We start from the raw sequence: 15,788 nt of genomic DNA on the forward strand, positions 1-15,788 counted from the left end.
TGTGATTACAGAGGGAGCCATCAGGGTCCAAACTTGACCCTGAAGGCCACAGAGAGTCCCTGAAGACTGTACGTAGGGGACAGACACGCTCACGTGTGTGCTCTAAGAAAGTTCACTCTTCCCAGCAGTGGGGAAGAAAAGTGACAACGGGGGCCAGGAAACCCAGGTGACATCAGAGGAAAAGACGCCTCACGTCATGTGTCCCCAGAGGCGGCACCCTCTGTCAATCATCAGCCAGGAGAGAGCACAAAAAGGTGGCTTTTTGAGAGGCGCCACCCCCCAGGGGGTGTCTTCCATTAACAGCTGCCACCCCGCTGTGCCTTTCTGAAAATGGCACCGAGGTGCCCGAGTGGGAGAATGACACAAAGGGCCGCTCCTCGGGCCGGTGCGGCCCTGTGGCTTGCCAGCGGCCACACATCTCCCGCCCGACCTCGCCCTGGTTCACCGCCAGGTGCCCTGTGCGGCCACATGTGACCCGCCAGGAGTCACGCCGCTCAGGTTTGGGTCCCAGCGGTGCAACCTCAGGTGTGGGACTTACGGGCCGCTCTGGGCCTCACGGCCCCACCTGGAGGATGTGCCCTGCGGCCAGCAAGCAGCTTGAGCGGCAACCGTGACCTGGGGCCACAGGGGCCTGGCGCAGCGCCAGCCAGTGCTCAGCAGCCGCCGGCTAGTGTCACTGTGTTTCAGGACCTTGTTCTGAAGAAAGTTCTAAGAAGGAGAATGAGTTTGGAAGCCAGGCTGGCAGGGTGATGCTGGTCTTCTTACCACTGGAGTCGGTCTCTGAGTCAGAGTCACTGTCGCTGTCGGAATCCTTCTGTTTTCTTTTAGATGATTTTTTCCTTCTCTTTTTCTTGGACCTTTCTTTTGAATGACTAGACTTCCTCTTCTTCTTCTTCTTTTCTTCTACATAAAACACAAATGTAAAATGAACTTCAGGGCACCTGACTGGGTCAGTCAGTGGAGCATGTGACTCTTGATCTCAGTTTGTGAGTTCGAGCCCCACATTGGCTGTAGAGATTACTTCAATTTTTTTTTAATTTTTTATTTATTTTTGATACAGAGAGAGACAGGAGGGCCAGAGTAGGGGGAGGGCCAGAGAGAGAGGGAGACACAGAAGCCAAAACCAGCTCCAGGCTCTGAGCTGTCAGCACAGAGCCGGACATGGTACTCGAACCCACAAACATGAGATCATGACCTGAGCCGAAGTCAGAGCCTTAACCATCTGAGCCACCCAGGCACTCTTGTAGAGATTACTTAAAAAAAATTTAAATATAAAATTATCTTCTGGGGCACCTGGGTGGCTCAGTCATTTAAGCATCTGACTCCTGATTTGGGTTCAGGTCATGATCTCACGGCTCATGGGCTAGAATTCCACTTTGGGCTCTGCAGACAGTGCTGAGTATGGAGCCTGCTTGGGATTCTCTCTCCCTCTCTCTCTCTCTCTGCCCATCCCCCTCACTCTCCCTCTCAAAGTAAATAAACAAAAATTTTTAATATACAAAATTAACTTTTTAAAAATTTTATTTATTTTGAGAGAGACAAAGAGAGCAAGCAGGGCAAGAACAGAGAGGGAGGGAGACAGAGAGAATCCCAATAAGAACCTACATGTCAGCATGGAGCCTGATGTGGGGCTCAAACCCACAAGATCATGACCTAAGCCAAAGTGCTCAACTGACTGAGCCACTCAAGCGCCCCACAAAATTAACTCCTAAACAAGATTTCTGAGTAGCAATTTTATTGCACTTGAAATACTGAAAAAGAACAGATGACAAGCAATTTGAGTAAAGGCAAAGTCTATTGTTCAACAACTTATAAACATTTTTTTTCAACTTCTTAATAAAAAAAGCTCTGCAGTATTTTAAAAATACCTTTTGGGGGTGCCTGGGTAGGTCAGCTCGTTAAGTGTCTGACCAGCTTAGGTCACGATCTCACATTTGTGAGTTCAAGACCCACATCAGCCTCTTTGCTGTCAGCATGCAGAGCCTGCTTCAGATCCTCTGTCCCCCTCTCTCTGCCCTTCCCCTGCTTGCACCCACACTTGCTCGCTCGCTCGCTCTCTCAAACAGAGAAACATAAAAAAGAGCCAAATAAAAGCTCCCATGTCTCCTGCATTTGGCTCATAGTAAAAAATACATACCTTCTGAAGCAGAAGCTGAAGTGGTGCTTTTCTTCGGCTCCTCATCTCTTCTGGTGTGTGTTCATCAGAGCTGAGCTGAAAGAAGATGGTTATAAGAATCAGAAAAGTAATGAAATATGGACCATGGGGTATTAGAAATATGGAATTGAAAATGTTCAGTAATGACACTGATTGTCCAAGAATGATTAGAAGCAAATGGGGCCGGGGGGGCGGGGAGAGGAGCTGGGTGGTGCAGTTGGTTAAGCATCCGACTCGATCCCGGCTCAGGTCATGATCTCACAGTTCATGAGTTCAAGACCCACATCAGGCTCCATGCTGACGGCATGGAGCCTGCTTGGGATTCTGTCTCTCTTTCTCTCTGCTCCTCCTCCGCTTTTATGCTTGTGCTGTCTCCCTCTAAATAAATAAATTAAAAAAAAATTTTTTTAAAAGCAAACACTGAAAACACTTTGCTCGAGGGTCTACCACCTTCATAATAATAAAATAATCCCTTAGGTTTGCATAGAACCTTGGAGTCTACAAAATGCTATTCAAACTAAAGCAACATGTAAGATTTATACTTTCAATGCTGCCCACAAGATACTCACTTCAGAAGGTGAAGGGATGGAAAAACCTTTATCCTGAAAATGGAAGTGAAAAGAAAGCTGGGATAGCAATAATTATACCAGACAAAATAGACTTTATTGTTTTATTTTTCTTTTTCTTATTTTTAGTGCTCTATATGCACAACATAGGGCTTGAAATAATCACCCCAAGATCAAGAGTCACATGGTCTATGGACTGAGCCAACCAGGGCCCCTGTTAGTTATTGTTTTAAAGTCTATTTTTTAAAAAGTGCTCCTCCCCAGCTCACGCACTCTGTATCAAAATAAATAAATAAACTTAATAAAAGTCTATTTTGTCTGGGGTGCCTGGCTGGCTCAGTCAGTAGTGTGTGGCTCTTGATCTTGGGGTGATTATTTGAGCCCCACATTGGGAATTTGAGCCCCACACTGGGAATAGAGATTACATTTTAAAAAAGACTAACAAAACAGAAAGAAGGACACCACATAATAATATATGTAATAATCCAACAAGAGGATATTACAATTGTAAATATTTATATACTCAACGTGAAGCACCTAATAGTGAATGCTTTCCTACCCCAATCAACTATTAACAGCACAAAGGAAGAAATTGACAATAATACAGTAATAGTGGGGAGCTTTTCACCCCCACTTACATCAATTGATAGATCATCCAGACAAAAATCAACAAGGAAACAGTTGCTTTGACAGATAGATGGACCAGGTGGACCCAACAGATATATTTAGAACATTCCCTCCCCAAATAGAATACATATTCTTTTCAAGGCCATACAGAACATTCTTTAGAATAGATCATATGTTACGTCACAACGCAAGTCTCAATAAAGTCAAAAAGACTGAAATCATATCATACACCTTTTCTAACCACATTATAAAATGAAAAATCAATCACAAGAAAAAATCTGGAAAGAGCACAGATACATGGAGGCTAAATACCAAGCTACTAAACAATGAATGGGTCAACCAAGAAATCAAAAAGGAAATTAAAAAATACATGGACACAAATGAAAATGAAACCACAGTGGTCCAAAATCTCTGGGATGCAGCAAAGGCTGTTCTAAGACAGAAGATGATTATAGCAATACAAGCCTACCTTAAGATTCAAGAAAAATCTCAAACAACCGAACTTTACACCTAAAGGTGCTAGAAAAAGAACGACAAACGAAGCCTAAAGCCAGCAGAAGGAAGGACATAATAAAGATTACAGCAGAAATAAATGTTATAGAAACTAAAACAAAAGCAATAAAACAGATCAATGAAACCAGGAGCGAGTTCTTTGGAAAAGTCAAAAGAATTTATAAACCTTTAGCCAGCTCATTAAGAGAGAGAGAGAGAGAGAGAGAGAGAGAAGCCAAATTCAGAAATGAAGAAAAAGAAATAACCAGTATCACAGAAATACAAAGGACTATAACAATATTATGAAAAATTATACGCCAACAAATTGAACAGCCTAGAAGAAATGGATAAATTCCTAGAAACATAACCTCCCAAAAGTGAATCAGGAGTAGAAAATCTGAACAGACTGGGGCGCCTAGGTGGTGCAGACAGTTAAGCGTCCAACTCTTGATTTCAGCTCAGGTTATGAACTCACGGTTTGTGGAACTGAACTGCATGTTGGGCTCCACACCAGCCTGCTTGGGATTCTCTGTCTCCCTCTCTCTGCCCCTCCCCTGCTCACACGTTCGCGCGCTCTCTCTCTCTCTCTCTCTCTCTCTCTCTCTCATAAATAAACATTTAAAAAAAAAAAGGGAGATCTGAACACACTGATCACTAGTAACGAAATTGAATCAATAATAAAAAATTACCAATAAACAAACAAATCGCCCAATAAAGAAAAGTCCAGAACCAGATGGCTTCAGAAGTGAATTCTACCAAACATATAAAGAAGAGTTAATACCTCTTCTTCTCAAACTATTCCAAAAAACAGAAAAGGATGGCAAACTTCCAAATTCATTCTGAGGCCAGCATTACCCTGATAGCAAAATCGGATAAAGACACTACAAAAAAAAAGAACACTATAGAGGTGCCAGGGTGGCTCAGCTGGTTGTACATCTGACTGCAGACTTCGCTCAGGTCATCATCCCAGGGTCCCGGGATTGAGCCTTACATCAGGCTCCACGCTCAGCATGAACCTGCTTGAGAATCTTTCTTTCTTCCTCTGTCCTTCTCCCATGCGAAGGAAGGAAGGAAGGGAGGGAAGGAGGCACGCAGGGAGGGAGAAAAAATTGCAGGCCAATATCTCTCATGAACTCAGATGCAAAAATCCTTAACAAAGTATTAGCAAACTAAATCCAACAATACATTAGACAACAAAAAGAAATAAAGGCATTCAAACTGGTAAGAAAGAAGTAAAACTTTCACTATTGGCAGCTGACATGATAGTATGTATAGAAAACCCTAAAGACTCCACCAAAAAACTACTAGAGCTGATAAATGAATTAAGTAATGCTGTCAGATGCAAAATTAATTTCCAGGAGCACCTGGGTAGCTCAGTCAGTTAAGTGTACGACTCTGTTTCAGCTCACATCATGAGCTCAGTTTGAGTTTGAGCCCTCATCAGGCTCTGCACAGAGCCCGCTTTGGGATTCTCTCCCCCGCTCTCTCTCTGCCTCTCCCTGGCTGGCGCACGCTGGGGTGCTCGCTCGCTCGTGCTCTCTCTCTTCCTCAAAATAAATAAATAAACTTAAAAATTTTATATACAAAAATGTTACATGTCTATACATTTAAGCAGTAGAAAGAGAAATTAAGGAAATAAGAATAAAATACCTAATAATAAACTTAGCCATGTACTCTGAAAGACATGTACTCTGAAAACTATAAAATACTGATAAAAGAAATTAAAGAAGACACAAATAAATGGAAAGATATTTCATGCTCATGGACTGGAAGAGAAATAGCATGAAAATGTCCATAGTACCCAAAGCAATTTAGAGATATCAGGCAATCCCAGTCAAAATATCAACTACATTTTTCGCAAAACGAGAACAAATAATCCTAAAATTTGTCAGGAACCACAAAAAATCCCAAATAGCCAAAGAAACCTTGAAACAGCACAAAGCTGGGGGCATCACAATCCCATATTTCAAAGTATACTACAAGGATATAGTAATCAAAACAGTATGGTACTGGCACAAAAAAGGACACATGGATTAACAGAAAAGAATACAGAGTCCAGAAATAAACCTACACTTCAATGATCAATTAGTCTATGACAAAGTGGGCGAAAATACACAATGGGGAATGACAGTCTTGGGAAAACTGGTCCGAGGCATGCAACAAAACTGGACCACGTTCTTACACCATACACAAAAGTAAACTCAAAATGGATTAAGAACCTAAATGTGAGGCCTTTCTGAAACCTTTCTGAAATCCTAGCAGAGAACACAGGAAGGAACCTCTTTGATATCAGCAAATGATCTATCTGCTAAGGGGTTAATATCCAAAATTTACAGACATGCCTGGGTGGCTCAGTCAGTTATGTGTCTGACTCTTGATTTCGGCTCAGGACATGATCTCCAGTTTGTGGGATTGGGCCCCACATTGGGCTCTGTGCTGATAGTGTGGAGCCTTTTTGGGATTCTCTCTTTCCTCTCTCTCTGCTCCTCCTTCACTCATGCATGTGCACACTCTTTCAAATAAATAAATAAATAAACTTTTTAAATTATCCAAAATAGGGACGCTTGGGTGGCTCAGTCAGTTAAGCATCCAACTTTTGGTTTTGGTTTGGGCCCTGAATCCAGCTCTACACTGACAGTGCAGAGCCTGCTTCAGATTCTCTCTCTCTCTGCCCCTACCCTGCTCATGCTCACTTGCTGGCTCTCTCTCACTCTCTCTCTCTCAAAATAAATAAATAAACTTAAAATATATAAAGAACTCACACAATTCAGGGCAGCTGGCTGGCTCAGTCAGTAGAGCATGCGACTCTTCATCTCAGAGTTGTAAGTTTGAACGCCACATTGGGGGTAGAAATTACCTAAAAATAAAATCTTGCAGGAGGGGGGACGCCCGAGTGGCTCAGTGGGTTAAGCAGCTGACTCTTGATTTTGGCTCAGGTCATGATCTCTGTTTCATGAGTAATAGCCCCACCTACGTCAGGCTCTGTGTTGATGGTGTGAAGCCTGCTTGGGATTCTCTCTCTCCCTCTCTGCCCCTCGCCCACTCACACTGTCTCTGTCTCTCTCAAAAATAAATAAACTTAAAAATAATTTTTTAATAAAATAAAATCTTGGGGCACCTGGTGGCTCAGTCAGTTAACAGACCACTTCATGAGTCTGGCTCAGGTCATGATCTCATGGTTCAGTAGTTAGAGCCATGTGTTGGGCTCCACATTGTCAATGCAAAGTCTGCTTGGGATTCTCTCTCTCTCTCTCTCTCTCCCTCCCTCCCTCTCTGTCCCTTCTCTGCTCATGTGCTCTTTCTCTCTCAAAAGTAATAAACTTAAAAAAAATAAAAGTAAAAAAATAGTGTTATATTCTTAAAAAAATAAAAAATAAAGTTACAAAAAAAATAAAGCTCACTCTTGCCACTGAAAAAAAAAGTAAAAAAATAAAATCTTAAAAAAAAAAGAACTCCCACAACTCAACACCAAAAAAAATCAAATAATCCAATTAAAAAATGGGCAGAGGGGGGTGCATGGGTGACTTAGTCAGTTAAGCATCCAACTTTAGCTCAGGTCATGATCATGAGTTTAATGAGCTTGAGCTCCCAGTTGGGCTCTGTGCTGACAGCTCAGAGCCGGGAGTCTGCTTTGGATTCTTTCTCCCTCTCTCTGTCCCTCCCATGCTCATCCTTGCTCATTCTCTCCCTCCCTCCCTCTCTCTCTCTCCCTCTCCCTCTATTCTCTCTCTCTCTTTCTCTCTCTCAAAAATAATAAACATTAAAAAGAATTTTTTTAGGACTTCCTGGGTGGCTAAGTCTGTTAAGTGTCCAACTTCAGCAGCTCAGGTCATGATCTTGCGGTTTGTGAGTTCAAGCCCCTCTTTGGGTTCTGTGCTGACAGCTCAGAGCCTGGAACCTGCTTCGGATTCTATCTCCCTCTCTCTCTGCCCCTCCCCTACTCCCCTACTCGCACTCTGTGTGTGTGTGTGTGTGTGTGTGTGTGTGTGTGTGTGTCAAAAACAAATAAATGTTAAAATTTTTTTTAAAAAAGAATTTTTAAATAAAAAAATATATTTGCACTCCTATATTTATTGCAGTGTTGGAATAAGCAACAAGATACGGAAGCAACCCAACTGTCCACTGATAGACAAATGGATACAGATGTGGGGCTGCCTGAGTAGCTCAACCAGTTAAGCATCTGAATCGATTTCAGCTCAGGTCATGATCTTGTGGCTCATGAGATTGATCCCCACATTGAGATGGAGGCACTCCTTCCTATAGAACTTAAGTGCTAACAGTTCAGAGCCTGCTTGGAATTGTCTCTCTCCCTCTCACAAAATATACAAACAAAAAAAATCTTTTAAAAAAATATGTGGTACACACACACACACACACACACACACACACACACACACACTGGAATATTACTCACCCATAAAAGAGAATGAAATCTTTTTTTAAAGTTTATTTATGTATCTTGAGAGAGACTGAGAGAGCGTGAGCAGGAAAAGGGCAAAGATAGAGGAAGACAGAGAATCCCAGGCAGGCTCCGTGCTGTCAGTCAGCACAGAGCCTGATGTGGGGCTTGAACTTACAAAACCGTGAGCCCATAACCTGAACCAAAATCAAGAGTCAGACACTCAACCTACTGAGCCACCCAGGCACCCCAAAAGAGAATGACATCTTGCCATTCACATGATGGATGGACCTAGAGTATAAAATCCTAAGTGAAACAAGTGAGAGAAAGACAAATATCATATGATTTCACTCATATGTGGAATTTAAGAAATAAAGTGAATAAACAAAGGAAAAAAGAGACAAAAAAACAGACTCTTAAATACAGAGAAGAGGGGTGCCTGGCTGGCCCAGTCAGAAGAGCATCCGACTCTTGATCTCAGGGCTGTAAGTTCAAGACACACACTGGCTGTAGAGATTTAAAAATAAAATCTTAAAAAAATACAGAGAGCTGGTAGTTGCCAGAAGGGAGGTAAGCAGGGGAATGGATGAAATAGAGGTAAAGGGGATTAAGAGTACTCTCATTGACATGAGCACTGAATAATGTATAACATTGCTGAATCAATATATTGTACACCTGAAACTAATATAATACCATGTTTTTACACTTGAGTTAAAAAATACATGGAAGAATCTTAAATGCATACTGCTAAGTAAAAGAAGCGAATCTAAAAAGGCTACATGCTGTCTGGTTCCAACTATATGGCATATTCTACTACACGCACAACTATGAAGACAGTAAAAAGATCAGTGGATGGAGGGGAGGGAGAGATGAATGGGTAGAGCTCGGAAGACTTTTTAGGGCAGTGAAACTCTTGTGTGCAGCAGTATAGCGGTGAGCACATGTCATTATCCGTCTGTTCAAACTCACAGAATGTCCAAAACCAAGAGCGAATCCTAATGTAAACTATGGCCTGTGGGTGATTATGATGTATTGGTGTAGGCTCGCTGATACAACTTATATTCTCAGAAGAAACCACAGGGCAAATGTAGGGAACTATAAGGAAAGAAGAAAAAAACCAGAGACAAGAAGGCCAAGGGGAGACTTCATGATCTGACTCTACCTATATAAAGGACATATGGTAGAGTAGCAACCATTCTCTGTCCCCGGAGCAAGAAGAACCTAACACACTAACGTAGAAAGAGATTTCATTCTGTTGTAGGGAATTCTAAAAATGAGTATTATTAAAATCCTATAATAGGTTAAGGGGGGAATTTCCATATAATATAATCTTTTTCCTCTGGAAGTCACATCTAGAATAATTTAGGTATTGCCTAGAACATTACTTTTAGGGTTCCTTCCAACTCTAATTCTATGATTTTGGAATCTTATAAGCATTTCTATTAAGAAAAAGGTTTTTTTTGAAGATTTTATTTTTTTATGGTTTTTTTTTTTTTGAGAGACAGAGAGAGACAGCGTGAGCAAGGGAGGGTCAGAGCGAGTAGGAGATACAGAATCTGAAGTAGGCTCCAGGCTCTGAGTTAGCTGTCAGCACAGAGCCCGATGCGGGGCTCGAACCCACGAACCGTGAGATCATGACCTGAGCCGAAGCCAGACACTTAACTGAGTGAACCACCCAGGCACCCCTTGAAGATTTTATTTTTACGTTAGCTCTGTGCCCAGCCTGGGACTTTAACTCATGACCCAGAGAGCAAGAATCGCACACTCCACTGACTGAAGTAGCCAGGCGTCCCTTAAGGACAAGTCTCCAATAATGCTTTATCACCCTGTCACAAATTACAAAGTTTACCTATCAAAATACATTGTCTGCACTCAACCTAAATTAAAGAAAAGCAGCTGAGAAATGGGGCACGTGGCTGGCTCAACTGGCATACCATGCACCTCTTGACCTCAGGTTTGTGAGTTTGAACCCCATGGTGGATGTAGAGATCACTGGGGGGAAAAAAGAAAGAGATGAGAGGAAAGAAGCTGCTTACGGATAGCACCAAAGAGGAAAGAGATAAGGAGAAAGAAGCATTAAGCCTTCAGAGAGTGCTGATATTAGGAAATTGAACTAAACCAAATCATACTAGTATATTCATTTTTAAAATCCCTTTGTAATGCTAAAATCTGACAAGCAATCCACTACTGGGTTACCTGAGAACAGAAATTCAAAATAATATAAATGTATCATTACACTGAACCCTTCTATGAATAAGAAATTAGCACCCCATGAATTATAATTCTAAGTTTATTATTGTGAGAGAGAGCATGTGCGCACACATGTGAGTTGGGGAGGGGCAGAGAGGGAAAGAGAGAGAGATAATCCCAAGCAATGATGGGCTCGAACTCACAAACTGTGAGATTATGACCTGAGCCAAAATCAAAAGTCAGATACTTCACTGACTGAGCCACCCAGGTGCCCACGAACTATAATTTAAAGAGAACATTTAGCATCCTAAAATATACTGGCAACATGTTTTAATTTTTACATGTTTCATGTTTTTATTTTCTAAACTATTTTTTCTACTTTTTATAAAATAATCTCTATGCCCTACATGGGACTTGAACTCATGACCCCGAGATTAAGAGTCACACACTTCATCAACTGAACCATACAGGTGTTTTTACTTTTTTAAAAATATTTTTTAATGTTTATTTATTTTTGAGAGAGAGAGACACACACACAAAGTGTGAGCGGAGGAGGGGCAGAGAGAGAGAGGGAGGGAGACCCAGAATCCGAAGCAGGCTCCAGACTCTAAGCTGTCAGCACAAAGCCTGACGCAGGGCTCAAACTCACAAATCTCAAGATCATGACCTGAGCAGAAGTTGGAGACTTAACCGACTGAGCCACCCAGGCACCCCCAGCCAGGCTTTCTTTTTTTAAAATAGTTTATTGTCAAACGGTTTCCATACAACACCCAGTGCTCTTCCCCACAAGTGCACTCCACCATCACCACCACCTCTTTTCCCCCCTCCCCCTTCCCCTTCAACTCTTAGTTCATTTTCGCATTCAATAGTCTCTCAAGTTTTGCGTCCCTCTCTCTCTCCAACTCTCTTTCCCTCTTCCCCTCCCCCTGGTCCTCCATTAGGTTTCTCCTGTTCTCCTGTTAGACCTATGAGCGCGAACATATGGTATCTGTCCTTCTCTGCCTGACTTATTTCGCTTAGCATGACACCCTTGAGGTCCATCCACTTTCCTACAAATGGCCGTGTTTCATTCTTTCTCATTGCTGTGTAGTACTCCATTGTGTAGATAAACCACATCTTCTTGATCCACTCATCAGGTGATGGACATTTAGGCTCCTTCCATGTTTTGGCTATTGTTGACCAGCCAGGCTTTTTTAAAACATAAAGGATATAAGAGGATAAATCACAAGAAAGAAGATAAATGTAAGATGTATTTAAAGTTTTTCACTCAACAAAAAATTTGACAATAGGAGTGCCTGGCTGGTTCAGTCTGGACAGCATGCAAATCTTGATTTTAGGATCACGAGTTCAAGCCCCACTTTGGGTATGGAGGCTACTAAATAAATAAATAAATAAATAAATAAATAAATAATAAGCTCTTAAAATAAAAATGGATGAATACTATTCTTAAAAATTTTTTGACAGGGCGCCTGGGTGGCTCAGTCAGTTAACCATCCAAATTTAGGGGCACCTGAGTGGCTCAGTTGGTTAAGTGTCCGACTTTGGCTCAGGTCATGATCTTACAGTTGGTGGGTTCGAGCCCTGTGTCAGGCTCTGTGCATCATGCTTGCTCAGAGCCTGGAGCCTGCTTCAGATTCTGTGTCTCCTTCTCTCTCTGAGAGAGAGCTCATGCTCTGTCTCACTCTATCTCTCAAATAAATAAATAAATGTAAAAAAAATTAAAACAAAGAAAAACATCCGACTTCAGCCCAGGTCATGATTTCATGGTTCATGGGTTTGAGCCCCATGTCAGGTTCCGTGCTGACAGCTCAGAGCCTGGAGCCTGCTTCAGATTCTGTCTCACTCTCTCTCTCTCTGCCCCTCCCCTGCTCATGTTCTGTCTTTCTCTCTCTCTCTCTTTCAAAAATAAACATTAAGAAAAATTTTTAAAAATTGACAACAGACTCTAGATTTCACAAATGTTATAACATATTTTAAAATTATATTTTTTAACAGCCTAACTACTTCAGGATTATATTAGTCAGCTGTGGGTACCATAATAAAATATCACATACTGGGTGGATTAAACAACAGAAATTTATTCTCTCACCATTCTGGAGGTTAGTAGTCCAAGATCAGGACTCATTTCTGGTAGAAATTTTCTGGCCTGTAGACTGGTGACTTCTCCTCCCTGTCCTTACATGGCCTTTCCTCCGTGCACACAAGAGAAAGGGGGGGAAAGAGATCTGGTGTCACTTCCTCTTCTAAGGATACCAGTCCTACTGAATCAGGGCTCCATCCCTATGACCTCATTTAACCCTAATTACCTCCTTAAAGGCTTTACTGCTAAATATAGTCGCTTTGAGAATTAGGGCTCCAACATTTGAATTGGGGAGAAGGGGGGACACAATTCAGTCTATAACAAGGATTCTCTGGAGAAAGTCTGCATACTTCAGGAGCTCCCAAATCTTCAATCCTCTCTCACGTTAATCTCGCAGACGATACAGGCATGCAAATTACAACTCAATGACTAAACTGTGTTATATGGGTGTGTCTATCTCACACATTCGAGAGGTCCAGTTAAGTCCTGTTTTCCCCTTACGTTTTAAACTTTAAGTTGATAAAAACTCAACACTTAGGGGTTGATGTTCTGACAGTTCAAATAGTTCAGCCAGCCAGCTGCCAGCCCAAGCAGCCAGGCTAGAAATGCAGCTTGGGAGGCCATCAAATACATCCCTTCTGCCTCGTGCATGACAGAGCTCCTAACTGCTCATTTCATCTTCTGCAATAAGTGACACAATAGTTTTACATTCGGAAATAGCTTCATTTGTTTATACATATTTATGAGAGGAAAAAGAAGCCTGTTTCAACTTGGTTAAAACTTTAGTTTTCAGAAACCTGAGTATCAGTAAAGACAGTTAAAAAAAATGAAGCATGAGAAATAGATGACAATAAAGGGAACTCTGAAAAGAAAAATTCCATGTCACCAAAGTTGTATTCAAGGAGATCCAGAGTGTCTTCCAACTCTCTTCCTTTTTGGAAAAGGAGTACATTGTCTACTGGTTCTTTGCAAGACACAAAAAACAGTTTTAGGGGCGCCTGGGGGCTCAGTCAGTTGAGTGTCTGACTTCGGCTCGGGTCATGATCTCATGGCTTGTGGGTTCGAGCCCAACATCTGAGCTTTCACAGCACAGAGCCTGGAGCCTGCTTTGGATTCTGTGTCTCCCTGTCTCTGCCCCTTCCCCACTAGTGCTCTGTCTCTCCCTCAAAAATAAACAAACATTTTAAAAAATTTTTTTAAGTTTTAATTTCATTATAGTGTTTGTCATTTCTTCTGTTTTAATTTTTGCTGTTATGCATAAGTCGCAAAGAAAAACTAACACAGGGGCGCAACTCCCCCAAATTTGGCTGCTCATGTCTCTCTTTGGTTTTTAAAAAAAAAATCCTTACAAAATTAATATATTTGGTTTCACTGTTGAATAAATTTGTATTTCTTTATTCAGTGGAAAAGACACTGTAACCACGTAGAGGTGGACTCAGAGATTCTCCCACTTCCAGAAGCAGACAATCTAACCATAAACATACAAATAACAGTTCTTGGAATATATGAGGATAGGGGCCAAGGTAAAGACACGCAGTTCCTGTGCTATAAAGCCTAAAATTAAGACCCATTATTATGTACGGCCTTGAGATCTGGGAAAACCAGTCCTCCAATGTCCTAACTGCAAATTCCCCGCCCCCACCCACTCTGCTTCTGCAGGGAAGGGCCCCTAGCCACACAGCCCTCTCTAGCACAGGGAACAGGCCCGGCTCCAGACTACCCCTGAGCAGTGGGTCTCCGTACTCTGCCGGCCACTGGAGCTCATCTGTCCAATATCAGGTATTCTGTGTTCGACCTCCCATAACCCTGGGAAGGAAACCTCCCCTTCAACAAGGTGACCAGGAGACCATCAAATCAGTCCCTGTTGCTACCCGGTTGCATCTGTACTAGAAAGATAAATTATTTATCTTCCACACACACAAATGCAAATCTCATCCAAGCTGTTCTTCTAACTTTTAGTTGGAATTCTAAAGTAAGAAGCTCTCTGGTTTGATTGGCACAGACTGGGGGCACCTTTCTGATACATTTAACTCCTAGAGGTAGGTCTCCAGAGGCCTCCGGACTGTTTTTACCCTTTCTGCTTCCAGGCATGAAACCCTATAGCTCACAGGAATCTACATAATGTTCCAGGCACTCAGTCATTACAACCACCCCAAAAATATGGGCACTATTTTTATCCCCTTTCTACAGGTAAATAGATGAAGCTAGAGAGGTTAAGGAACTTGCCAGATGTTTTGACATTGTTAAATTAACATTTGTTAAGTGGAGCACGGGACTCTCCTGGATGGTGAGCCAAAGTTCAACAACAGACCACAAGAGAAATTCAAACAGAACAGTTAATTACTCAGAAGGCCGGGAGGAAGTACACAGCATGCCTCCGGAGGCCACATAAGGCGGTCAAGGCAGAGTGCAGATAGAGCAGGACCCCTGGGCGGTTGCTTTTATTAGGGTCTGTATTGCTTTGGCGCTCCGAGGTTCATTCAAGAGTGGGGTTTTGGTAAGCCCCACAGAGATCTTATCCAAGGGGCCTATAGGACCTACAGGCACTGGGAGGCAGAGGAGACGGTTGATCACAAGGGCTACTGGGGAAGTCCTATCAGGAACTTAACATTTGCTTGTGACTCTCTGTGGGCTGCTATCTAGGCCATGTGTTTGCATGAGGGGGCTAGTTTAAGTTTAAAGTCCTTGGAGGCCACTTGACCAAACCAAGCAGCAGGACCATGGAAGCTTAGCTAAACTCCGGACCCTCAAGGCCACACAGGTATTAAATGGCAAAGCAGGGCTTCAAGCCCAGGCAGTCTGAATCCAGGGACTAGCCTCCATTATGCTTTATTACCTCCCACTGCTGGAAGAAAAAGAATCATCAAGACATTGCCCAACTGTTGCAACTTCAACCTAGCTCCCAATGCCTGTAATGTTTTAAATTTTTTTAACTTAATTAAAAAATTTTTAATGTTTATTTACTTTTGAGAGAGAGAGAGATAAACAGAGCATGAGTGGGGGAGGGGCAGAAAGCGAAGGAGACACAGAATTGGAAGCAGGCTCCAGGCTGTCAGCACAGAGCCGGACAGGGGCTTCGAACCCAAGGACCGAGAGATCATGACCTGAGCAGAAGTCGGAGGCTTAACCCACTGAGCCACCCAGGTAGCCCAAATTTTAAAATTTTTTAAAAACACATTCAAAGCCCTTAGTATGGTACCTGACACATTCAAAAAACATTAGAGAAGAACACTTACACAGCAATAATTAAAACTCTTGTTCTTCTTCATAAACTACTTT

At 42.2% G+C, this 15,788-nt stretch overlaps 1 pseudogene; it reads right to left on the reverse strand.

The window, feature by feature from the left end:
* The window catches only part of LOC115283949, a 28,187-nt pseudogene that overhangs the window by 10,888 nt on the left and 1,511 nt on the right, over positions 1 to 15,788 (reverse strand).

Source organism: Suricata suricatta, chromosome X (genome assembly GCF_006229205.1).
Source record: "Suricata suricatta isolate VVHF042 chromosome X, meerkat_22Aug2017_6uvM2_HiC, whole genome shotgun sequence".
Classification (NCBI taxonomy): domain Eukaryota; kingdom Metazoa; phylum Chordata; class Mammalia; order Carnivora; family Herpestidae; genus Suricata; species Suricata suricatta.